The sequence below is a fragment of the Pinus tabuliformis genome, chromosome 4_2 (assembly GCF_031772625.1).
Source record: "Pinus tabuliformis cultivar Carrire ecotype Pingquan chromosome 4_2, CPIR1, whole genome shotgun sequence".
Lineage (NCBI taxonomy): Eukaryota > Viridiplantae > Streptophyta > Pinopsida > Pinales > Pinaceae > Pinus > Pinus tabuliformis.
In genome coordinates, this window is record NC_142304.1 from 23,293,525 (window position 1) to 23,306,056 (window position 12,532).

Genomic DNA, 12,532 nt, shown 5'->3' on the forward strand with positions numbered 1-12,532 from the left:
ATAGTAGTACTGATGAACGCATCGTGTATCTACTGTACTCCTTATGCTAGGATGACCAACATTGATTTGGGATCATTGAAACTGACTTCGGATCAATATGAATGGTTTGAGACACTCTCTTTTGATATTGGTCTGGGATCAATGAAACTAACTTCGGGTTAGTGTGAGTGGTTGTTATAGACATTTTTTGGCACTACAACCCCAAGCATGAAATGTCCATAAACCAAGGGCTCCTAAGTCCCTAAAAGTGTTGTTCTAACCCCTAAAGGAACAAGGTTAACTGATTACAGCTTCTCCCAGAAGTTATCCATGAAAAACTGCTCAGAACTGGTCAAAACAGGATCATTTTAGCTGCTCCATAGGCAAAGTGCATTGCATCTCACCTAAATACACTGTGTGGGTGCGTTGCATTTCAAAAAGCCCTTCTATGGGGTGCGATGGGCGAGAAGTGACAAATGGCAGTGTCATTCCGCGAGGTGGAGAGGCATGGAATCTTCCAGAAACTCCTCCTGTGACACTTGCCTCTCTGAATTCGACCAAGGATGAGTAAGAGATCATCAATCTCCAAGTGGAAGCAAGAATTATCAGAGGGAAGACACTAATCAAATCACAAGCTGACTCATCTCCCTTGTAGATATCTATATATGGATCCCTCATCCTAGAGATCCAGAGGCTGGAATTTTGCATATTGTAAGGAATTGATGTTGGTTTCTTGAGACAACATCAGATTGTTGGGTGATCTAAGCTTTGTATGAGGTGAAGAGGGGCTTCCTTTCTGAGAGGATGATGCTGGGTCAGAACAACTGGTTGTAACTCCCTTGGCTCTTTCTTGTTTATCAATAAAAGCTATTCAAGTTTTCCTCCATACTCTTGTGTCATTTATGTTTTATGCATTTGTATGGTCAATTTACATCTGATCCTAGATTGTTTATGATTATAGATCCATGTTCTTGTATAGTGCTATGCTACTGTGATCTTACAGGTACTCTGTGAAGCTGGGCGTACAAGGGAGCAAGTAGCGAAAGACTATCAAGAGAGAGAGGAATCGAACTAGGAGATTAGCGCAAGACAGAGGTTGGTCTTCTTTTTTCTTCTCTCATCTATATTTCATAAAGGAAAAATGAAAGTAGCTTTACTTTGTTTGTTTCTAAGGTAGCTACCACACCTTAGTGGGATAAGCAGTTCTGTGTAGACACTTTTCCCTGTAACAAAATGGTGACTCCGCTGGGGACGAATTAGTTTGTTTTTTTATCTTCCTTGTTGTCTATCTTATAAACTTACAGATGGAGCCTGAAGTCGAGCCAGGTAGCTTTTGAACTGCATTGGCTACGCAAATGAAAAGTAGATAAATGCCACTTCAGTCAATCTCCGGGATTTGTTTATAAATTAAACAAGTGATTTACAAACTCTCTGATTTCCCCTTGTGGTAGCTCTTAGATCCTCCTTAGATCTACCCCTGATTGTTGCATTACTGATTACCATTTTCTTGGCCAAAACCCATGAACTGAACTGCAAACTGTGACCCGGAACCCAAGCAAAGTCCCGTCTCTAGCCCAGTGCAGGTACTGTTCTGTGAATCTGAAATTCAGCGCACTTCCCGAGTGTAGTAGGTGCGCTGCATTTCAAATTCCCTGTGTTACAGGTGCGCTGATCAGACTAGGCATTGTTCAGTTTTGCTTTCTGTGATTCATTCTTTCCAGTTCTATTCATGAATTTTGTTGCCTGTTATCAGTATATCTCTGTTTGAAACCCTTTTCCTTGTTGTTATTCCGCCTCCTTTGTACAAAAGAACTGTAAATGTTTTTGTGTATTTGTTGAGTCATTTTCAGTTCTCCTTTCCAAAAAGTAACATAATCGTACTGTCGTCCTTTGATTTGAAAGTGTCGCAAGTGTTGTTTTCAATCATAGGAAAGAGTTTGGTTGCTGTAGATAGTCGATTATCATGTTACTATTGATTTGGTCTGAATTTGTAATTTTTCTAGTGTCGAAAGCAAGTATTCATTTCCAAATCGTAAAGTGTTGTGATTGTCTCCATTTTTTATTTTGAAAAGAAACTTGTTGGTAATTGTCTCTTGAAAAGTAATTCAGATTTGTGCATTAGCTTTCTTTTTCCATTCACATACTAAGAAAGCCGAAAACAAATACATGCATGTGCATTTGCATTTAGACTGATTGATTGGTTTTATTTAGGACAGTACATTTAGAGTGTGCTCTTTGCTCTTTGTGAAAGAATACTGTCTCTCTTTCCTTAGTAGCTAGGATTTTCATTGCACAAAGAAGATAAAAGACTGTTTATTATCTTAGATTGCATTTTAGGAATTATACATCTACATCTCGCGGTGAACCTGAAAGGCAAATTTCATAAACAAGATCAACTATAAAATAAATTCAATGAATCTAACAATGCTTTGGAACCTAACGCACAACATTTAGAAGTCTAGGATAGAGACGTATTCTGGCGTCGTAAAGCCTAGTAACTGTTGTTCTCACTGATGGTTGGGTGATTCCTCCACTTTGAGACGATAAGTGCCAGTACGGACTTGTGCTCCCACGTACCATCGAGTATATTTTGGGAGACCACAATAGGCTTAATCCTTTATCCATAGGAAGTCGTGTCTGCCGCCCTATTGATCGCAATGCACTGAACACAACATTTGGGAAGATTGACTGCCGTACCATAAAAAGTATTCTGCAGTTTTGCGATTGGTTTGGTAATCCCTCTACCTAGATTTCCAGAGCAGTCCCTTTCGTTCCTTTTCAGACTCCTTAACGGAAAAGGTCCATCTGAGCACGTGTCACTTCAGGCTCATTAAAAATCGAAGGCGACTAGAGTCATCTTTTGTTTTTTCTCGACTCTTAAAAATTGAAAAAACAAGTTGTGTCAAAGTGTCTAAAATTTATTTTAAACGGAATAATCATCACCCTTTCCTACGTTGATCTTAGGTTGAGAAAATGGAACCCACCAATAAAGGAATTCCCCTTGGAGGAAATCCTAGTCCCTTCTCCTCTTGGGGAGATGTTGGTGCACCCCATATGGCCACATTGTCGCTTCCAGGAATGACAATCAGCTTGCCCGTATGGCTCTTCTCAACCTCTGTCGTTTAGAACACTGCAATTCCTGAACAATCGAGTCAGCAACTAGATGAATCCAGAGTTACCCACCAACCTTCTACTTCCTCCAATTCTTCCTCTCCTCCTTCTTCTTCGCTTGATGGGGTTGGTAAAGCCAAAAATCAAGTACCTGAGAAGAAGAAGGAAAAGAAGAAGAAAGAGAAGAAGAAGAAGGAGCCAAAAGTGAAAGGGGGCAACCAAGCGTCGTCTAGCGAAAATCCACACACTGCACCGACCAGGCCTAAATCGCCATGTGTCATTTGCAAAGGAGACCACTATCATAGAGATTGTCCTTGCATCCCTCGGATCTTAAGGGACTGGTCTCCTCATTTGCACAACCCGGTGTCGTCAACCTCTAATGATCATGTTGAAAACACACCGTCGACTAGTGAAAGTGAAGCCCCAGGACAAAAAGGAAAATATAGATTTCCTTGTAAACTGTGCGAAGGTGACCATGTCGTCCACCGTTGTCCCTTCTTAGACGAGGCTAAAAGAGTTTTTGACAATCGTCTGGTTTCACCATTACGACTTCCTCCTGGATATAAAAAACTCTTGCCGAGTCCATCACTAGTTGAAAAGCCGGCTGACCCGCCCAAGTGGTCAGCCGAAGCATCTATCATTGAAGACAAGCCATCTGAACCCATACCAGACGAAAGTCAAAAGGTCGAGGCGGCAGTTGACCCGGTCTTGCCTTCAGAGGTTCCATCTTCAGATGATACAGTCACAGAAGAGAATAAGGATGACACTGTCAAAACTCTCTTCGTAAGCACAGACTCCGATGAACATGTGGGCAATTTACCCATTCCTTTACCGCAGGAAGGAAGTTCGTCAGAGTCATACCCGGTCGTCTATTCGGTCCCACCTCCAAGCAACCTAGTTGTCTCCTTCGACTGGAATCAACTAGGCAGACCCCGTTTACCGGCTAGTGTACCATTCCGAACTATTGTTCAAATATATAGAATGGTTATGGCTGGTACCATCATAGATGAAGGGGCTTCTGTGAGTATCCTTTCCTCGACTGCTTAGAAAGCGCTTGGTTCTCCATCGCTTTTGCCTGAGATGAGAAATCTAACAGGCTTTGACAAAGGAACCAGTCGACCGTTAGGGATCCTTCCCAATGTGCCCATAACATTGAGAGGGAAAACCGTTCACATGAACATAGTGGTAGTTCAAGGACCCCTGGATTATAATCTACTCCTTGGACGAGACTATATTTATTGCATGGGAGCCATTGTCTCATCACTCTTTAGAGTAATGTGTTTTCCGCACGAAGGAAGAGTGGTCACACTCTTAGACCAGCTTTCATTTCCCGGTTCACACATGGCAAATAGTCATATACCATCCCTAAATGGTCTTTTCACACAAGGAATGTCTCATCAATCCCTGGTCCATCCACCTGATGAGCGCGAGTGATTCGGGGGACATGACTGAATCCTAGGGGGCATGCACCCTGGTCTGCTTCGGCAGGAAAACTTCGAGTATAGGGTAGGTTTCCGCGAGAGATATATGACTGGTCTGTACTCCCATCCGTGATTGGAAGAGGGAGTTATTCTAGAATAAGATTCTCTCGTCAAAGTTATGTGAGTGGATTATCTCACCTTTTTCTATTTCGGTGGACATCGTCGAAGAAGTGTTTTGTTTGCCTTGTGAATAGAACAATCTTTGGTAACTTGAAAGACGTAGACCTTTCCTGATAAAACAAATGTTTTGTCGGTGATTTGAAGGGTGACCTTGAAACTCTGTTTTATACCTGGGGGCATGCAAACCTTTTGGCATGCAAGCGAAGAGTGATCATTTATCTGTTTTTTAGATTGGTCGTTTCCTAACTTGCATAAAGAAAGGATGTGGGGAAAAACTCTAAAAATTGTCATTTTTAAATGGGACATTCTTATCATACGACTGGATTAATCGAGCAGTTTTAGCGCATAGTTCAAGCTCGTTAAAAAAATAAACATAAGCCATGAGCAAATGTTTCCCCCCGCGTTTAAGCTCATTAAAAAATGAACTATTTCCCGGTAAATAACCATCATGAATGTAGTACTTCAGCCTTTAAAATCCTTGGTCGTGTTCTCATCATCACCTCCACTCTGTATTGGCTGATCATTCACCTCCATTTGATTGTTTACCCCTTTTGAGGAACAGCCGCGAAGAGTGATCTCATTAGCCATCCTTGTAACACTGTCGTGATTGGAAAATTCCAAACCTTACCTGGAATCAGATGCTACCCAATTTTATCACTCGTTCCTCAAAAGACGAGTCTCCTTTAAGCTCTTTTCAATTGACTCGTAAAATATGAAAAGATTGCCAAGCCATTGGCCTTTCCAGCTCGTTAAAGGGACCGGAAGTGCTATCCCTCCTCTAAATTTTAATCTTTTTGGACCTAAGGGATCATTACACAAAAAGATCGAGCGCTTGTTTTGTTCGGCTCGTTAAAAGTATCAAAAATTCATCCCTTCTGTATTGTTTTATACTTTTTCGGACTTAAGGGATTAGATGACGAAAAAGGAATTTTGGAGTTTCCTTTACGTTCCTTTTCAGACTCTCTAAAATTGAAAAGGACCGAGTTATCTTTGTTGTTAAACTCGTTAAAACTTAATAGCGACAAACTTGTCGATAGCAGACAAGAACGAGTTTCACTATCGCTAGGCTCGTTAAAACATAGCGATGGGTTTGCCCGAAGGGAAAATTATAGAACAAGCATATGTTATCCTCCTCAAGCTTGACAAAAATAAAGAGGTACTGGTCAGCAATGATTGGGAAAAATTGGGAAGAAAACTTGAAGAAACTTTATTGGTAGCAAGTCGCTCTTGAACATGACACTTTCACTCCGCATTCAAGTTGGGTTGGGTTGTCTCATTCACCGGTCACATCACCATGGTCCCATCACACCATCCACATTTGGGGTTAATGCTACTAGTCCATCATGTCAGTGTCGCCGATATGTTCAAGAGAAGTCATTCAGAGAATTCACCTATGTCTCACCCGCTACAATACATTTACACTCCATTCTTTCATGACCGCCACCCTGAACCGTATGTCATCAGATCGTTTTCACCTCCATTAAAATCATTTGCTCCGTTCCATGTCATTGATGTGGGATTCATTAAGGCCCTCCTGTGACGGATCGCTTCTTGTCGACATCAGCTCATTATCCAAGAAGTCGATCTAGGAACACCCCGTTCAGTACTTTGAAGCTTGCATGCCTCAATGGCTAGTTTCTCACTTCCGGTGACAGGTTTACATCAATGACCTTCGACCGAGAGATTTTGCGTGGTGTTCGACACCAAGTACTTATTCACACCACATGAATTGTACTGCAGTACCTTGAGGGTCATTATCATTATCAGTGATTCCTCTCGCGCCTGTTAACAACTTACATCATTGGCTGGTAATCAGGCGATGTATTTCCATGTTCGACTCCAGAACATCTCTCACATGGATAGACTTGTACTTCGAGTGAAGATCAAACGAGATTGAAGACCCCGGATCTAGTTTCATCCATCCGGGTTGTGATATATATTCAGGGAAATAAATACATCAAATGTACATCATTGCTGCACAGATAATCATCCAATCAAAGGGATGATGACTCTACCAGAATCATCAGTCTACACTCAGATGATTGTCTGTCCTATGTACATGAAAATGAATTTATAAAGTTGAGCATGGGAATGCCCGCCTCAGCTAGATCATGAAAATATTATGAAGATAATGTATTGTATTGTATCTTATTACAGGTCTCCTCCCAGCTTGAAAGAACTTCGGATCCTCATAATAAAGCATTTCACTCAACATCAAAAGATTAACGGCCTCATGATTTAGGGGGCAACTGTTATAGACATTTTTGGGCACTACAACCCCAAGCATGAAATGTCCATAAACCAAGGCATCCTAAGTCCCTAAAAGTGTTGTTATAACCCCTAAAGGAACAAGGTTAACTGATTACAGCTTCTCCTAGAAGTTCTCCATGAAAAACTGCTCAGAACTGGTCAAAACAGGATCATTTTAGTTGCTCCATAGGCAAAGTGCGTTGCATCTCACCTAAATACACTGTGTGGGTGCATTGCATTTCAAAAATCCCTTCTATGGGGTGCGATGGACGAGAAATGACAAATGGCAGTGTCATTCCGCGAGGTGGAGAGGCATGGAATCTTCCAGAAACTCCTCCTGTGACACTTGCCTCTCTGAATTTGACCAAGGATGAGTAAGAGATCATCAATCTCCAAGTGGAAGCAAAAACTATCAGAGGGAAGACACTAATCAAATCACAAGCTGACTCATCTCCCTTGCAGATATCTATATATGGATCCCTCATCCTAGAGATCCAGAGGCTGGAATTTTGCATATTGTAAGGAATTGTTGTTGGTTTCTTGAGACAACATCAGATTGTTGGGTGATCTAAGCTTTGTATGAGGTGAAGAGGGGCTTCCTTGCTGATAGGATGATGTTGGGTTAGAACAACTGGTTGTAACTCCCTTGGCTCTTTCTTGTTTATCAATAAAAGCTATTCAAGTTTTCCTCCATACTCTTGTGCCATTTATGTTTTATGCATTTGTATGGTCAATTTACATCTGATCCTATATTGTTTATGATTATAGATCCATGCTCTTGTATAGTGCTATGCTACTGTTATCTTACAGGTACTCTGTGAAGCTGGGCGTACAAGGGAGAAAGTAGCGAAAGACTATCAAGAGAGAGAGGAATCGAACTAGGAGATTAGTGCAAGACAGAGGTTGGTCTTCTTTGTTCTTCTCTCATCTATAATTCATAAAGGAATAACGAAAGTAGCTTTACTTTGTTTGTTTCTAATGTAGCTACCACACCTTAGTGGGATAAGCAGTTCTGTGTAGACACTTTTCCCTGTAATAGTGGTTTGAGACACTCTCTTTTGATATTGATCTGGGATCAATGAAACTAACTTTGGGTTAGTATGAGTGATTTGAGACACTCTCTTCTAATATTGATCTAGGATCAATTGGCATTGACTTCGAGTCAGTAGAGAATGGTATGATTCATTCTCGACCAATTCTTCTTATTCATGGTTCAGTAGAGCAGAGCAGAGCAGTGCAGGGCACTGATGGTAGAGATAGTACAATCTGGCAGATGGATCAGTAGATGGAGTTCTCCCTAGTTGGGAGGGAGTGTTAAAGTTAGCAACTAGGGTCAAACTCCATGTGGGTCATCTTATTTAAGGCAATTGATATTTTTCTTGGACTCCTCTCATCGAGAGGTGTATGTTTTATCTAAATATCATCCGATTTTGATAAGTATTCATAAAGATATGAATTTATTTGTGTTATGGGACAATTTTTCAAGGTCATCTAGCAACCAAATAACCCCCATTTGTGCTCAAAGTTTTAGTATAAAATGAAGTGGCATGAGAGTCATTAGGACACACACTTCACTCTTGATTTCTCTCCACTCATTTTGGGTTTTAGTGGAAGAGAAATATAGGAGGATAAAACCCTAGATGCAGGAGGAAAGGAAGCTAAACAAGGAGCCCTAGCCTTAGTCTAGCCGCAATCAAGAAGAGATCTAAAACTGTCCTAATCGTACTCCTAAAGAGGATGGTCTACCCACATTCCAAGAGAGGAGATCCCTACTTCTATACACTACCTAAAGGATGCTTATCCATAGTCCAAGCATCGAGATATAACATGGTGGAAGTAGCCTATACATCTTTCCCTAATATGCAGGTCTATCTTGCCCTAGCCGCAGGTCTATGATGCCCTAACCGAAGGCCATTTCAGGGGACCAAATTGTTGGAAGGAGGGCCGAGGGGTTTTACTAGAGCACCAAGGGAAGGAGAGATTGTTTTGAGGACGTTTGAGGGTGGGAAAACCCTTAACAAGGTTGTTGCAGGCTTGTAAAAGCTTGTTGTAGTATGCTGCAGGGATTGAGGGTAGGACAAGGACTTTGTAAGGGCTAGAACCGCCTAGGATTACAGTGAATAGTCTCATCCCCACCAGGAAGGGCAGCCACATCACCTTGGAGCAAATCTGGGTAGAAAAGAAGGTTGACAAAGGGATTGTGATATGCCCTAACTAGGCCTAGTTTGCAGCAAACAAATCAAACCTTAAAATAGTGAGCTAAGGTATGTTATTTATGACATTTACTGTAGGTGTTGGATCCTAGAAGAGGATCATATTTGGATCATGCTAATGAAGCCTGTGGAAGTCAATGAGATGAGGGCAAATTAGATGCCCTAGATTAGTGACAGTTTCCACAGTGGTTGGGCAACAAACTTGGAGTGAGAGTTTGTCATGTATTGGGTCAAAGTGTTGACTATTGCATGGATCATAGTCTATCTTGCTACTAGGCTAGGCCGTAGCCAGCAGCTAAGGTAGTATGGCATCATGACTAAAGCAGTGTGGTAGCATGACAGAAGTAATGGTGCAGCATCGTGTAGATCAGTGTTGTTGGACATGGTGCAACATTGGTACAGCTATGGGACAACAATGGTACATGATGTAGTACAGTGATGGGTATAGTTATGATTAGTAAAGCATGATGAAATGAAACATAGTGATGATGGGTGCAACATGGTGTAGCACAATGAGGTGGAATATGGTGCAGCACAGTGAGGTGTAGCAGGATGATGAGGTGCAACACAATGATAGGTGTAGCATGGTGATGGAGTCACCTTGGAGAATTAGTTGAAGCAACATGTCTTCAACTGAGTTCAGCTACCTCATGTATCATCTTATTAGAGATGATCTATGCTCCTATTTAGATAAGTCAAAGTGTTGACTTATGTTATAAATGTACTATCTCTCTCTCTCTCTCTCTCTCTCTCTCTCTCTCTCTCTCTCTCTCTCTGTGTGTTGAACTATTGAAGAACATATAAGAAGAATTGATCAAGGGTTTCCAAGCATTGGGGTTTTTCCCTGGCTAGCACCACATCTTGTGTCCTCTTTTCTTGGCTTGTCTTCTACGATTTATGTTTATGTTCTATCTGCAATTTACTATTATGATGATGTGATTGCTAATCTAGAAAAGATATTGAGCTAACTGTGAAAATTGAAATAAATTGCTCTAAGCATAGAACATACCTAATATTAACAAATCTATTGGTTCCACTAGTGCAAAACCCAAATATTCTCACCAAATTTACATGGTTAATGCTTCCCAAGGTTGCAACTTCTACACGGAAATGCAAATGCCCTATATCAATGTTACCTCGTTTCTTCACAACAACTTTTGTTCGATCGGCAAGTTGCCCTCCAAACACAACTGGAAACCCACCAACCCAAATTTTCCTACTAAATTCTCTTGTGGCCTCCTCCAACTCCATGTATCTATATCTTTGCGGCAAGTCTGGAAAATTCTCTAGAAATTACTCTTCTTCAAACTTATGCTTCACCATTTTATTCTTCACCTTATATCTCCATGCAAGAAAGCCTAGTGTAGAAACCATGACAACAGTGCAAACCCCTGTTAGATGCCCTAATGCTTTGATCTGAGACTTGTTTCAGGGATTTGATCTCCTGATAATGGTAACACCCTCCAGAGTTATTCCAGAAGAAAGACGTAGCATAAGAATAGTTCAACAGGCATGAGTTCTTGCATTGCTCGAGGCTGACGAAGCTCATATTCCTGTACTCATTTGCAAAATAATCCACCCCATCAATCTCCAGCAATTGGTTTGAAGCCCCACATATAGGATTCTTCCTTGGACTGCATCCGATATTGGGTTGAAATTCATTAAATATAGCATCACCTTGGTAGCTGCAAGTCCCTCCTAAGCTACAAATGCCGAGTGAACCACAGATATCAAGAATATTATAGAAATCCATAAAGTAGATAGAAAACATGTCTAAATAAAAGGCCAACATGGTCTCTGATTGAATATATGTTCATAAATTTCCATCGCTATCCAATCTTAGGAACCAAAAGAAATCATTCCTAAGATGAGCTCCCACAACAATTTGTGTCGGGTTGAGCACTCGTGCTGTAGTGGTAGGAGTTCCAAAGACTATTGTGGAAGAAGAGGAAGCAACAGAGCAAGATCAACTATTTCTGAGGGGGGGAAGACACTGTGGTTATGATGGTTATGTCAAACAGACAAATCTAAGACCATGATGAAAAAGGTTGCAATTTTCTAATAGCACAAAAATATGTGCAGGCCACCGGTGTAAAATTCGTGGATGAGTACACATGTCGTTGTCAGACCATGGGACACATGTCAACCCAAAGGCAAAAGGGTATACGAAGGTTGGCTTGACCATTTTCAAGAAGAGATGCCTATCAGTGTAAATATGAGCTCAACATATCACTTATTGGAGTTTAACCTGGGTGAGGAGGATAACAATCATTCCTCCTCATTGCCTGAGATAAACACAATTAACCACAACCAGTAGTGAATATATGTTTATATTAAATTAGATTTCCTCTGTAACAAGTGGTGTTTTACATTCCTTCCTGAATCCCTTTAACAATGTCTTTATTTGTTCTCGTAGAATAATATTTAGTACAACTTTGATTCCATTCAATCATTTCACAATTACTTGGTTTCTCTTTGCATAATTTTTCTTAAATTTTTAAATTGTTTTATTTGATAGGAAACCCATGAATCCTCCGCATTCTAGAGAATTTTCCCATTGACCTATTGGGGTTTTTGAAATTATATATAACTTCAAACATTTATAAGTTAAAGTTCTACTCAATGTTTCATAAATATAACTTTAAAATAAATATGTACTTCTAATTTCCATAATAAAATTAGACCATGGAGACCAATTCATTTTATTCAGATTGTTGAAGCTTCATATCTTAGGGATGAAGGGCCACTTGCTTGCAAATAATCCAAGTGCTCAAACTCAGTGAGGCTCTTCTAATTGCTAACTCCTAATTCACTCCGAGGTTAACTATGCCCTTCAGGGATATATAATTTGGGTAACCAAATTCCCATGATCCTTAAAGGTTCACATGGTATACACTATTTAGAGATTATATACTAGAGAAAAACTGCAATAATTAAGAAATCACTACCTTTTCTTCAGAAGGAAAAAAAGTTCGTTTTTATTATTAATACTAATACATCAAGTCACCATAATTTCAAAATACATTGTGCAACAAAGCGGCAATATTGTGCCAGAAACCACAATCCAGTGAAGAATGAGTCCCAATTCCCATAGACATGAACATAGTAATACCTCCATCTAACAACTATAGATAAACTAAGCATATTTCATATGTACAACAACAAGAGAAATAGTATATTTGTTGGCTTGATGGGGCATAGCCTAGGTTTGGAGTTATTTAGCCAAAAAAATACATACACTACTGGCCCTTTCGGCATAAGCCCGCGAAGCGTGGACTGAATTCTCACTCGAAGCAGTATGGGGGGATGCTGGAACCAAGGTTTCACACCCTTGAGAAGTCTGAGGGGTCGATTTAGTCCAACTATGCTTACCTTCTC